Consider the following 13,115-nt stretch of genomic DNA (forward strand, 5'->3'; position numbering starts at 1 on the left):
TGCCCAGCTCGCACACACTGGCAGTGCCCCTGCCCTCCTAACCCAGCCTTGCCCATCTAGCACACACTGGCAGTGCCTCTGCCCACATACCCCAGTCCCCCATCTAGCACACACTGGCAGTGCCTCTGCCCCCCTACCCCAGCCTTGTCCAGCTCGCCCACACTGGCAGTGCCTCTGCTTTCCTACCCCAGTCTCCCCACCTAGCACACACTGGCAGTGCCCCTGCCCTCCTACCCCAGTCTCCCTCAGCTCACAGACACTGGCAGTGCCTCTGCCCACATACCCCTGTCTCCCCCATCTAGCACACACTGGCAGTGCCTCTGCCCCCCTACCCCTGTCTCCCCCAGCTCGCACACACTGGCAGTGCCCCTTCCCTCCTACCCCAGCTTGCACACACTGGCAGTGCCCCTGCCCTCCTACCCCAGTCTCCCCCAGCTTGCACACACTGGCAGTGCCCCTGCCCACATACCCCAGTCTCCCCCAGCTCGCACACACTGGCAGTGCCCCTGTCCACATACCCCAGTCTCCCCCAGCTCACATACACTGGCAGTGCCTCTGCCCCCCTACCCGTCTCCCCCAGCTCGCACACACTGGCAGTGCCCCTTCCCTCCTATCCCAGCTTGCACACACTGGCAGTGCCCCTGCCCTCCTACCCCAGTCTCCCCCAGCTTGCACACACTGGCAGTGCCCCTGCCCACATACCCCAGTCTCCCCCAGCTCGCACACACTGGCAGTACCTCTGCCCACATACCCCAGTCCCCCATCTAGCACACACTGGCAGTGCCTCTGTCCCCCCTACCCCAGCCTTGTCCAGCTCGCCCACACTGGCAGTGCCTCTGCTCTCCTACCCCAGTCTCCCCACCTAGCACACACTGGCAGTGCCCCTGCCCTCCTACCCCAGTCTCCCCCAGCTCACACACACTGGCAGTGCCCCTGCCCTCCTACCCCAGTCTCCCCCAGCTCGCACACATTGGCAGTGCCCCTGCCCTCCTACCCCAGTCTCCCCCAGCTCGCACACACTGGCAGTGCCCCTGCCCTCCTACCCCAGTCTCCCCCAGCTCGCACACACTGGCAGTGCCCCTGCCCTCCTACCCCAGTCTCCCCCAGCTCGCACACACTGGCAGTGCCCCTGCCCTCCTACCCCAGTCTCCCCCAGCTCGCACACACTGGCAGTGCCCCTGCCCTCCTACGCCAGTCTCCCCCAGCTCGCACACACTGGCAGTGCCCCTGCCCTCCTACCCCAGTCTCCCCCAGCTCGCACACACTGGCAGTGCCCCTGCCCTCCTATCCCAGTCTCCCCCAGCTCGCACACACTGGCAGTGCCCCTGCCCACATACCCCAGTCTCCCCCAGCTCGCACACACTGGCAGTGCCCCTGCCCTCCTACCCCAGTCTCCCCCAGCTCGCACACACTGGCAGTGCCCCTGCCCTCCTATCCCAGTCTCCCCCAGCTCGCACACACTGGCAGTGCCCCTGCCCACATACCCCAGTCTCCCCCAGCTCGCACACACTGGCAGTGCCCCTGCCCTCCTACCCCAGTCTCCCCCAGCTCGCACACACTGGCAGTGCCCCTGCCCTCCTACCCCAGTCTCCCCAGCTCACACACACTGGCAGTGCCCCTGCCCTCCTACCCCAGTCTCCCCCAGCTCGCACACACTGGCAGTGCCCCTGCCCTCCTACCCCAGTCTCCCCCAGCTCGCACACACTGGCAGTGCCCCTGCCCTCCTACCCCAGTCTCCCCCAGCTCGCGCACACTGGCAGTGCCCCTGCCCTCCTACCCCAGTCTCCCCCAGCTCGCGCACACTGGCAGTGCCCCTGCCCTCCTACCCCAGTCTCCCCAGCACACACACACTGGCAGTGCCCCTGCCCTCCTACCCCAGTCTCCCCAGCTCGCACACACTGGCAGTGCCCCTGCCCTCCTACCCCAGTCTCCCCCAGCTCGCACACACTGGCAGTGCCCCTGCCCTCCTACCCCAGTCTCCCCCAGCTCGCACACACTGGCAGTGCCCCTGCCCTCCTACCCCAGTCTCCCCCAGCTCGCACACACTGGCAGTGACTCAGCTCCTCGGTGCTGGGGATGACATCATCGGTTGAGGGCTGCAGTGCAGCACAGCCGCAGCTCCACGTCCCGCTCTCACCTCTCTGTCCGGGGGCTTCTAGCGGGCATCTTCTCGGCTGCAGTCCTGGGTGCACATCGGGCAGTGTCCGGCTCTACATGTCCTGCAGTGGCTGCAGCCGCTCACCCGGCCGCCGCCTCCATCTCTGGATGTGCGGAGAGAGGATCCAGCAGCCGAGGAGGGGAGGCAGCGCCGCTGCTGGCGCTCCCTCTCAGTGCACACAGCTCCCGCACTGCCCCACAGGGCACCAGCCGCTGCTCCTGACTGGCACCGCTCTCCTCCCAGGTCCCTGCCCGGGCACTGCACTGTATCCTGTCTGCTGACGTCACAGCTGCCGTATATCAGTGCAGAGAGAACATGGCCACACTGGGGACTACAACTCCCAGCAAGGTCCGATGGCTCCCTGCCTGCTGACTTCACAGATTACTGATGAAGAATAGATACATCAGTACAGGAGCGTCTCACTAACTTACAATATCATCAAAAAGTGAATTTATTTCAGTTCTTCAATACAAAAAGTGACGGTCCTATAATTATATATAGTCACTAGATGGTGGCCCGATTCTAACGTATCGGGTAGTCTAGAATATGTATGTCCACGTAGTATATTGCACAGCCACGTAGTATACTGCCCAGTGATGTAGTATATTGCACAGTCCACGTAGTATATTGCCCAGCCACGTAGTATATTGCACAGCCACGTAGTATATTGCACAGCCCACGTAGTATATTGCACAGCCCACGTAGTATATTGCCCAGCCACGTAGTATATTGCCCAGCCACGTAGTATATTGCCCAGCCACGTAGTATATTGCACAGCCCACATAGTATATTGCACAGCCCACGTAGTATATTGCACAGCCCACGTAGTATATTGCCCAGCCACGTAGTATATTGCACAGCCCACGTAGTATATTGCACAGTCCACGTAGTATATTGCCCAGCCACGTAGTATATTGCACAGCCCACGTAGTATATTGCACAGCCCACGTAGTATATTGCACAGCCCACGTAGTATATTGCACAGCCCACGTAGTATATTGCCCAGCCACGTAGTATATTGCCCAGCCAAGTAGTATATTGCACAGCCCACATAGTATATTGCACAGCCCACGTAGTATATTGCACAGCCCACGTAGTATATTGCACAGCCCACGTAGTATATTGCACAGCCCACGTAGTATATTGCCCAGCCACGTAGTATATTGCACAGCCCACGTAGTATATTGCACAGTCCACGTAGTATATTGCCCAGCCACGTAGTATATTGCCCAGCCACGTAGTATATTGCCCAGCCACGTAGTATATTGCACAGCCCACATAGTATATTGCACAGCCCACGTAGTATATTGCACAGCCCAAGTAGTATATTGCACAGCCCACGTAGTATATTGCACAGCCCACGTAGTATATTGCCCAGCCACGTAGTATATTGCACAGCCCACGTAGTATATTGCACAGTCCACGTAGTATATTGCCCAGCCACGTAGTATATTGCACAGCCCACGTAGTATATTGCACAGCCCACGTAGTATATTGCACAGCCCACGTAGTATATTGCACAGCCCACGTAGTATATTGCCCAGCCACGTAGTATATTGCCCAGCCAAGTAGTATATTGCACAGCCCACGTAGTATATTGCACAGTCCACGTAGTATATTGCCCAGCCACGTAGTATATTGCCCAGCCACGTAGTATATTGCCCAGCCACGTAGTATATTGCACAGCCCACGTAGTATATTGCACAGCCCACGTAGTATATTGCACAGCCCACGTAGTATATTGCCCAGCCCACGTAGTATATTGCCCAGCCACGTAGTATATTGCCCAGCCACGTAGTATATTGCACAGCCCACGTAGTATATTGCCCAGCCACGTAGTATATTGCCCAGCCACGTAGTATATTGCACAGCCACGTAGTATATTGCCCAGCCCATGTAGTATATTGCCCAGCCACGTAGTATATTGCACAGCCCACGTAGTATATTGCACAGCCCACGTAGTATATTGCCCAGCCACGTAGTATATTGCCCAGCCACGTAGCATATTGCCCAGCCACGTAGTATATTGCACAGCCCACGTAGTATATTGCCCAGCCACATAGTATATTGCCCAGCCACGTAGTATATTGCCCAGCCACGTAGTATATTGCACAGCCACGTAGTATATTGCCCAGCCCACGTAGTATATTGCCCAGCCACGTAGTATATTGCACAGCCCACGTAGTATATTGCCCTGCCACGTAGTATATTGCACAGCCACGTAGTATATTGCCCAGCCCACGTAGTATATTGCCCAGCCACGTAGTATATTGCACAGCCCACGTAGTATATTGCACAGCCCACGTAGTATATTGCCCAGCCACATAGTATATTGCCCAGCCACGTAGTATATTGCCCAGCCCACGTAGTATATTGCCCAGCCACGTAGTATATTGCACAGCCCACGTAGTATATTGCCCTGCCACATAGTATATTGCACAGCCATGTAGTATATTGCCCAGCCCACGTAGTATATTGCCCAGCCACGTAGTATATTGCACAGCCCACGTAGTATATTGCACAGCCCACGTAGTATATTGCCCAGCCACATAGTATATTGCCCAGCCACGTAGTATATTGCCCAGCCACGTAGTATATTGCCCAGCCACGTAGTATATTGCACAGCCCACGTAGTATATTGCCCAGCCACGTAGTATATTGCACAGCCACGTAGTATATTGCCCAGCCCACGTAGTATATTGCCCAGCCACGTAGTATATTGCACAGCCACGTAGTATATTGCCCAGCCCACGTAGTATATTGCCCAGCCACGTATTATATTGCACAGCCACGTAGTATATTGCCCAGTGATGTAGTATACAGCACAGAGCCACGTAGTATATTGTCCAGTGACGTAGTATATTGCCCAGCCACGTAGTATATTGCCCAGTGACGTAGTATATAGCACAGAGCCACGTAGTATATTGCCCAGCCACGTAGTATATTGCCCAGTGACGTAGTATGTTGCCCAGTGACGTAGAATATTGCCCAGCTACGTAGTATATTGCCCAGCCATGTAGTATATTGCACAGCGACGTAGTATATTGCCCAGCCCCGTAATATATTGCCCAGCCACGTAGTATATTGCCCAGCCACGTAGTATATTGCCCAGCCACGTAGTATATTGCACAGCCCACATAGTATATTGCACAGCCCACGTAGTATATTGCACAGCCCACGTAGTATATTGCACAGCCCACGTAGTATATTGCACAGCCCACGTAGTATATTGCCCAGCCACGTAGTATATTGCACAGCCCACGTAGTATATTGCACAGTCCACGTAGTATATTGCCCAGCCACGTAGTATATTGCCCAGCCACGTAGTATATTGCACAGCCCACGTAGTATATTGCACAGCCCACGTAGTATATTGCACAGCCCACGTAGTATATTGCCCAGCCACGTAGTATATTGCCCAGCCAAGTAGTATATTGCACAGCCCACGTAGTATATTGCACAGTCCACGTAGTATATTGCCCAGCCACGTAGTATATTGCCCAGCCACGTAGTATATTGCCCAGCCACGTAGTATATTGCACAGCCCACGTAGTATATTGCACAGCCCACGTAGTATATTGCACAGCCCACGTAGTATATTGCCCAGCCCACGTAGTATATTGCCCAGCCACGTAGTATATTGCCCAGCCACGTAGTATATTGCACAGCCCACGTAGTATATTGCCCAGCCACATAGTATATTGCCCAGCCACGTAGTATATTGCACAGCCACGTAGTATATTGCCCAGCCCACGTAGTATATTGCCCAGCTACGTAGTATATTGCACAGCCCACGTAGTATATTGCACAGCCCACGTAGTATATTGCCCAGCCACGTAGTATATTGCCCAGCCACGTAGTATATTGCCCAGCCACGTAGTATATTGCACAGCCCACGTAGTATATTGCCCAGCCACATAGTATATTGCCCAGCCACGTAGTATATTGCCCAGCCACGTAGTATATTGCACAGCCACGTAGTATATTGCCCAGCCCACGTAGTATATTGCCCAGCCACGTAGTATATTGCACAGCCCACGTAGTATATTGCCCTGCCACATAGTATATTGCACAGCCACGTAGTATATTGCCCAGCCCACGTAGTATATTGCCCAGCCCACGTAGTATATTGCCCAGCCACGTAGTATATTGCACAGCCCACGTAGTATATTGCACAGCCCACGTAGTATATTGCCCAGCCACATAGTATATTGCCCAGCCACGTAGTATATTGCCCAGCCCACGTAGTATATTGCCCAGCCACGTAGTATATTGCACAGCCCACGTAGTATATTGCCCTGCCACATAGTATATTGCACAGCCACGTAGTATATTGCCCAGCCCACGTAGTATATTGCCCAGCCACGTAGTATATTGCACAGCCCACGTAGTATATTGCACAGCCCACGTAGTATATTGCCCAGCCACATAGTATATTGCCCAGCCACGTAGTATATTGCCCAGCCACGTAGTATATTGCCCAGCCACGTAGTATATTGCACAGCCCACGTAGTATATTGCCCAGCCACGTAGTATATTGCACAGCCACGTAGTATATTGCCCAGCCCACGTAGTATATTGCCCAGCCACGTAGTATATTGCACAGCCACGTAGTATATTGCCCAGCCCACGTAGTATATTGCCCAGCCACGTAGTATATTGCACAGCCACGTAGTATATTGCCCAGTGATGTAGTATACAGCACAGAGCCACGTAGTATATTGTCCAGTGACGTAGTATATTGCCCAGCCACGTAGTATATTGCCCAGTGACGTAGTATATAGCACAGAGCCACGTAGTATATTGCCCAGCCACGTAGTATATTGCCCAGTGACGTAGTATGTTGCCCAGTGACGTAGAATATTGCCCAGCTACGTAGTATATTGCCCAGCCATGTAGTATATTGCACAGCGACGTAGTATATTGCCCAGCCACGTAATATATTGCCCAGCCACGTAGTATATTGCCCAGCCACGTAGTATATTGCCCAGCCACGTATGTCACAGGTTAAAAAATAAAAAGTAAACATATACTCACCTTCCAGGGCCCCTTGTAGTCCTGTCGCCTCCTTCTCGCGCAGGCGCGCAGGACCTGTGATGAAGTCGCGGTCACATGACCGTGACGTCATTGCAGGTCCTTCTCGCAGACCATCCTTGCCACCGGAACCTGCCGCTTGCATGGAGCGGTCACCGGAGTGTCGCAAGGAGCGGGAAAGGTGAGTATATAATGATTTTTTTTTTTTTTTTTTTAAACATTAGATGTTTTTACTATTGACGCTGCATAGGCAGCATCAATAGTAAAAACTTGGTCACACAGGTTTAATAGCAGCGGTAACGGAGTGAGTTACCCGTGGCATAACGCGGTCCGTTACCGCCGGCATTAACCCTGTGTGAGCCGTGACTGGAGGGGAGTATGGAGCGGGCGCCGGGCACTGACTGCAGGGGGGTAGGGAGGGACTAATCGGACTGTGGCGGTCGCTGATTGGTCGCGGCAGCAATGACAGGCAGCTGGCGAGACCAATCAGCAACTTGGATTCCATGACAGACAGAGGCCACGACCAATGAATATCCGTGACAGAAAGAATGACAGAAGGACAGAAAGACGGAAGTGACCCTTAGACAATAATATAGTAGATTACACACAGAGTGATCTATTTCCCGTGTTTATTTCTGTTAATGTTGATGATTATGTCTTACAGCCAATGAAAACCCAAAAGTCATTATCTCAGTAAATTAGAATACTTTATAACACCAGCTTGAGAAATGAAATTAAAACCCAAAATGTATGTTCAGTAAATGCCCTCAATACTTGGTCGGGCTCCTTTTGCATCAATTACTGCATCAATGCGGCGTGGCATGGAGGCGATCAGCCTGTGGCACTGCTGAGGGGTTATGGAAGCCCAGGTTGCTTTGATAGAAGCCTTCAGCTTGTCTGCATTGTTGGGTCTGGTGTCTCATCTTCTTCTTGACAATACTCCATAGATTCTCTATGGGGTTAAGGTCAGGCGAGTTTGCTGCCAATCAAACCCAGTGATACTGTTGTTTTTACACCAGGTATTGTTACTGTTGGCAGTGTGGACAGGGGCCAAGTCCTGCTGGAGAATGACATTTCCATCTCCACAAAGCTTCTTGGCAGAGGAAAGCATGAAGTGCTCTAAAATTTCCTGGTAGATGGCTGTGCTGACTTTTGTCTTGGTAAAACACAGTGGACCTACACCAGCAGATGACATGGCTCCCCAAACCATCACTGATTGTGGAGACTTCACACTAGACCTCCAGCAGCTTGGATTGTGGCCTCCACTCTTCCTCCAGACTCCGGGACCTTGATTTCCAAATGAAATGCAAAATTTACTTTCATCTGAAAACAAAACCTTGGACCACTGACAACAGTCCGGTTCTTGTTCTCCTTGGCCCAGGTAAGACGCTTCTGGCATTGTCTATTGGTCATGAGTGGCTGACACAAGGAATGTGACACTTGTAGCCCATGTCCTGGACACGTCTGTGTGTGGTGAAGCAATGACTCCAGCAGCAGTCCGCTCCTTGTGAATCTCCCCACATTTTTGAATGGCTTTTTCTTAACAATCCTTCCAGGCTGCGGTTATCCCGGTTGCTTGTGCACCTTTTCCTACCACACTTTTTCCTTCCACTCCACTTTCCATTAATATGCTTGGATACAGCACTCTCTGAACAGCCGGCTTCTTTATCAATGACCTTTTGTGGCTTCCCCTCCTTGTGGAGTGTGTCAGTGACGCCTTCTGGACATCTGTCAGTCAGCAGTCTTCCCCATGATTGTGGAGCCTATTGAAACAGACTAAGGGACCTTTACAATCACTTAGGAAGCCTTTGCAGGTGATTTTTGTTAATCTAATTTACTGAGATAATGACTTTTGGGTTTTCATTGGCTGTATGCCATAATCATCGACATTAACAGAAATAAACATGTGAAATAGGTCACTCTGTAATGACTATATAATATAGGAGTTTCACTTTTTGTGTTGAAGGACTGAAATAAATTCACTTTTTTATGATATTCTAATTTTGTTTGAAGCCCCTGTATATAGATGCAGCAGAGCTAACTGAGCTGTGTGCCTAAGCATGGCATCCCTGATCCCAATCGTCTATGTTCTCTCACTAACTGCAGCTGTCAGTGCCGGCATATTGTAATGGCGGCACTCTGGTTAGATCCTGAGTGTCCTTCCTCATCTTTCCTTTTGCTTTCATATACAGTTAAGTGAAAAAGTGTTTGCCCCCTTCTTGATTTCCTATTCTTTTGCATGCTTGTCACACGTAAATGTTTCACATCACCAACTAAATGTAAATATTAGACAAAGATAACACAAGTAGTCACAAAATGCAGTTTATAAATGAAGGTCTTTATTATTAAGGGAAAAAGAAATCCAAACCTACAGGGCCCTGTGTAAGAAAGTGCTTGGCCCCTAAACCTAATAACTGGTTGGGCCAGCGTTTGTGATAACTGGCAATGAGTCTTTTTCAACGCTCTGGAGGAATCTTGTTCTCTCATCTTTGCAGAATTGCTGTAATTCAGCCACATTGGAGGGTTTCTGAGCATGAACCGCCTTTTTAAAGGTCATGCTGCAGCATCTTAGTGGGATTAAGGTCAGGACTTTGACTAGGCCACTCCAAAGTCTTAAAATTCCTTTTCTTAAGCCATTCAGAGGTGGACTTGCTGGTGTGTTTTGGATCATTGTCCTGATACATAACCCAAGTGCGCTTCAGCTTGTGGTCACAAACAGATGGTCGGAGATTCTCCTTCAGAATTTTTTCGTAGACGGCAGAATTCATGGTTCCATTTTCCACAGCATGTCTTCCAGGTCCAGAAGCAGAAAAACAGCCACAGACCATCACACTGCCACCACCATATTTTACTGTTGGTATGATGTTACTTTTCTGAAATGCTGTGTAACTTCTACACCAGATGTAAAGGGACATACACCTTCCAAAAAGTACAACTTTTGTCTTGTCAGTCAACTGAGTATTCTTTCAAAAGTCTTGGGGATCATCAATATGTTTTCTGGCAAAACTGAGATGAGCCTTTATCTTCTTATTTCTCAGCAGTGGTTTTGCCTTGGAAGTCTGCCATGCAGGCCATTTTTGCGCAGTCTCTTTCTTATGATGGAGTCGTGAACACTGACCTTAACTGAGGCGAGTGAGGCCTGCAGTTCTTTGGATGTTGTTGTGGGGTCTTTTATGACCTCTTGGATGAGTCATCGCTGTGCTCTTGGGGTAATTTTGGTCGGCTGCCTACTCCTGGGAAGGTCCACCACTGTTCCAAGTTTTCACCATTAGTGGATAATGGCTCTCACTGTGGTTCACTGGAATCTCAATGCTTTAGAAATGGCTTTATAACCTTTTCCAGACTGATAAATCTCAATTACTTTGTTTCTCACTTGCTTTCTTTCTTTGGATCGCGGTATGATGTCTAGCTTTTGAGGATCATTTGGTCTACTTCACTTTGTCAGGCAGGTCCTAGTTAAGTGATTCTTGATTGAGAACAGGTTTGGCACTAATCAGGTCTGGATGTGGCTAGAAAATTTTAACTCAGCTTCCCAAAGATGTGATAAAGTTAATTTATGTTTTAACCCCTTTCTGACCTTGGACGGGATAGTACGTCCAAGGTCAGAATCCCCGCTTTGATGCGGGCTCCGGCGGTGAGCCCGCATCAAAGCCGGGACATGTCAGCTCTTTTGTACAGCTGACATGTGCCCGCAATAGCGGCGGGTGGAATCGCGATTCACCCGCCTCTATTAACTAGTTAAATGCCGCTGTCAAACGCTGACAGCGGCATTTAACTAGCGCTTCCGGCCATCGGGCCGGAAATGCGCGCATCGCTGACCCCGTCACATGATCGGGGGTCAGCGATGTGTCGGCATGACAACCAGAGACCTCTATGGTTGTTGATGCCGTATTGCTGTGAGCGCCACCCTGTGGGCGGCGCTCATAGCTATGCAGCAATTCTACTACATAAGAGCGATCTGAGCTTCGCTGCTATGTAGCTGAGCCGATCGAGTTGTGTCAGCTTCTAGCCTCCCATGGAGGCTATTGAAGCATGGCAAAAGTAAAAAAAAAAAATGTTTTAAAAAACATAAAAGTTTAAATCACCCCCCTTTAGCCCCATTCAAAATAAAACAATTAAAACAAAATCAAATATACACATATTTGGTATCGCCACATTCAGAATCACCTGATCAACCCAAAAAATTATTAACCCGATCGCTAAACGGCGTAGCGAGAAAAAATTCGAAACACCAGAATTAAATTTTTTTGGTCGCCACGACATTGCACTAAAATGCAATAATGGGCGATCAAAAGAACGTATCTGCACAAAAGTGGTATCATTAACCCCTTCCCGACCTGTGACGCCACGTAGGCGTCATGAAAGTCGGTGCCAATCCGACCTGTGACGCCTATATGTCGTCATGGCGGGATCGCGTTCCTGCAGGTCGGGTGAAAGGGTTAACTGAAATTTCACCCGTTCTGCAGGAACAGGGCGACTTGTACTTTAGCCCGGCGGGGGGGGGGGGGGAGGTGGCTTGCCCCCCTTGGCTATGATCGCCCTGGTGACCACTTTGTCACTACCCCCCAGATCTGATGGGAGCTAGCGTCCATGTGACGCTAGCTCGCCATTCAGATGTAGAGGGGCGGAGAAAACCATGGCTGCTTCGCTGTCCAGCTTTATGGGATCCCTGGAAGCTGAACAGTGAGGTGCCTGCTCGCTGCCTTCACCACGATCGCCGCCATCATCACCACCGCCAGGTACTCACCTCTGCTCCCCCTCCATCCGAATTCACTCCCGCAAACCTCCGCTCCCCCTCCATCCGAATCCACGCCCACCTATCTCTGCTCCCTCCCCCCTGCCCCGGTGATCACCCCCCCTGCTACTGCTGCCGGCTCCATGTCCTCCATCTGCGGCTCATCTCCTCACCCCCCCATGCCTGACAGCCTCCTCCTGCCCCCGGTGATCACCCCCAACCTCCTGCCCTGGTGATTACCCCTCACTCCATGTAATAATTATAGGGGATAACTCAGGAGACTCTTTGCGTGGAACAAGACAACTACAGGACACAGTTTTATAAGTGGTAAAGTCTATATTATCACACGGTGATTCAAACAGGTGCAGAGAGAAACTCAAGTCCACAACACTTGGTGCAAATATCAAATGCAGCTCAGCAGACTATAGGAAACTTCAGAGGAAAATGCAATCATGCAGAAAGTCTATGAAGCACAATTATTCTTGAGGATACTTGACACGAATAAGTCCTTGCTTAGTCCAAAACACAGATAGATATGCTTATAAGTCAGTTCAAATAATATCTTAGCTCAACCAGGGAGGTCTGGGTAATAGTCTCAGGTTCTTGCAGAGCAGAAACAGCTTACATGTCCAGCAAATGCAGATGAAAGCAAACACAAGCAGCAGATGAAGGAGGATTACTGGAACTGGTGTATGCAGCAGGAACTCAGAGCAGAGTAGCAGGATAACCCCACAGGTTCACAGGAGCAGGTATATAGCCAGGGAGTCACCAGAAGTCAGGAGCAGGATGCAAGGCAGAATACTCTAGCACAGACTGAAGGCTGGGGTGGAGTTTTATAGCAGGAAGACACAGTGCACATGAGACCAAAGACTCCATCTTGGAAAAGGGCAGTAATGCACAAAAAGGTAATAAAAAATGTTCAGAGTCCTGACACTCTAGTAATCACCCCCTGCCCCCTGATAGCCCCCCTGCCCCAGTTTTCCCATAAGGGGTAGGGTTAGGATTAGGGGTAGGGTTAGGGATAGGGTTATGGATTAGGGTAGGGATAGGTTTAGGATTAGGGGTAGGGATAAGGTTAAGATTAGGGGAGAGTTAGGGGTATGGATAGGGTTAGCATTAGGGTTAGGGATATGGTTAGGATTATGGGATAGGGTTAGGATTAGGGGTAGAGTTAGGGGTAGGGATAGG

At 50.7% G+C, this 13,115-nt stretch overlaps 1 protein-coding gene across 1 annotated transcript in view; it reads right to left on the reverse strand.

Moving 5' to 3' along the window:
* The window catches only part of LZTS3 (leucine zipper tumor suppressor family member 3), a 109,738-nt gene extending 107,388 nt beyond the window's left edge, over window positions 1-2,350 (reverse strand). Inside the window, exon 1 of the mRNA XM_077280303.1 lies at window positions 2,138-2,350. The gene's annotated coding sequence lies outside the window, so the exon portion shown is untranslated. The remainder of the gene's footprint in view (window positions 1-2,137) is intronic.
* Between the last annotated feature and the right edge of the window lie 10,765 nt (window positions 2,351-13,115).

The sequence above is a fragment of the Ranitomeya variabilis genome, chromosome 1 (assembly GCF_051348905.1).
Source record: "Ranitomeya variabilis isolate aRanVar5 chromosome 1, aRanVar5.hap1, whole genome shotgun sequence".
Taxonomy (NCBI): Eukaryota; Metazoa; Chordata; class Amphibia; order Anura; family Dendrobatidae; genus Ranitomeya; species Ranitomeya variabilis.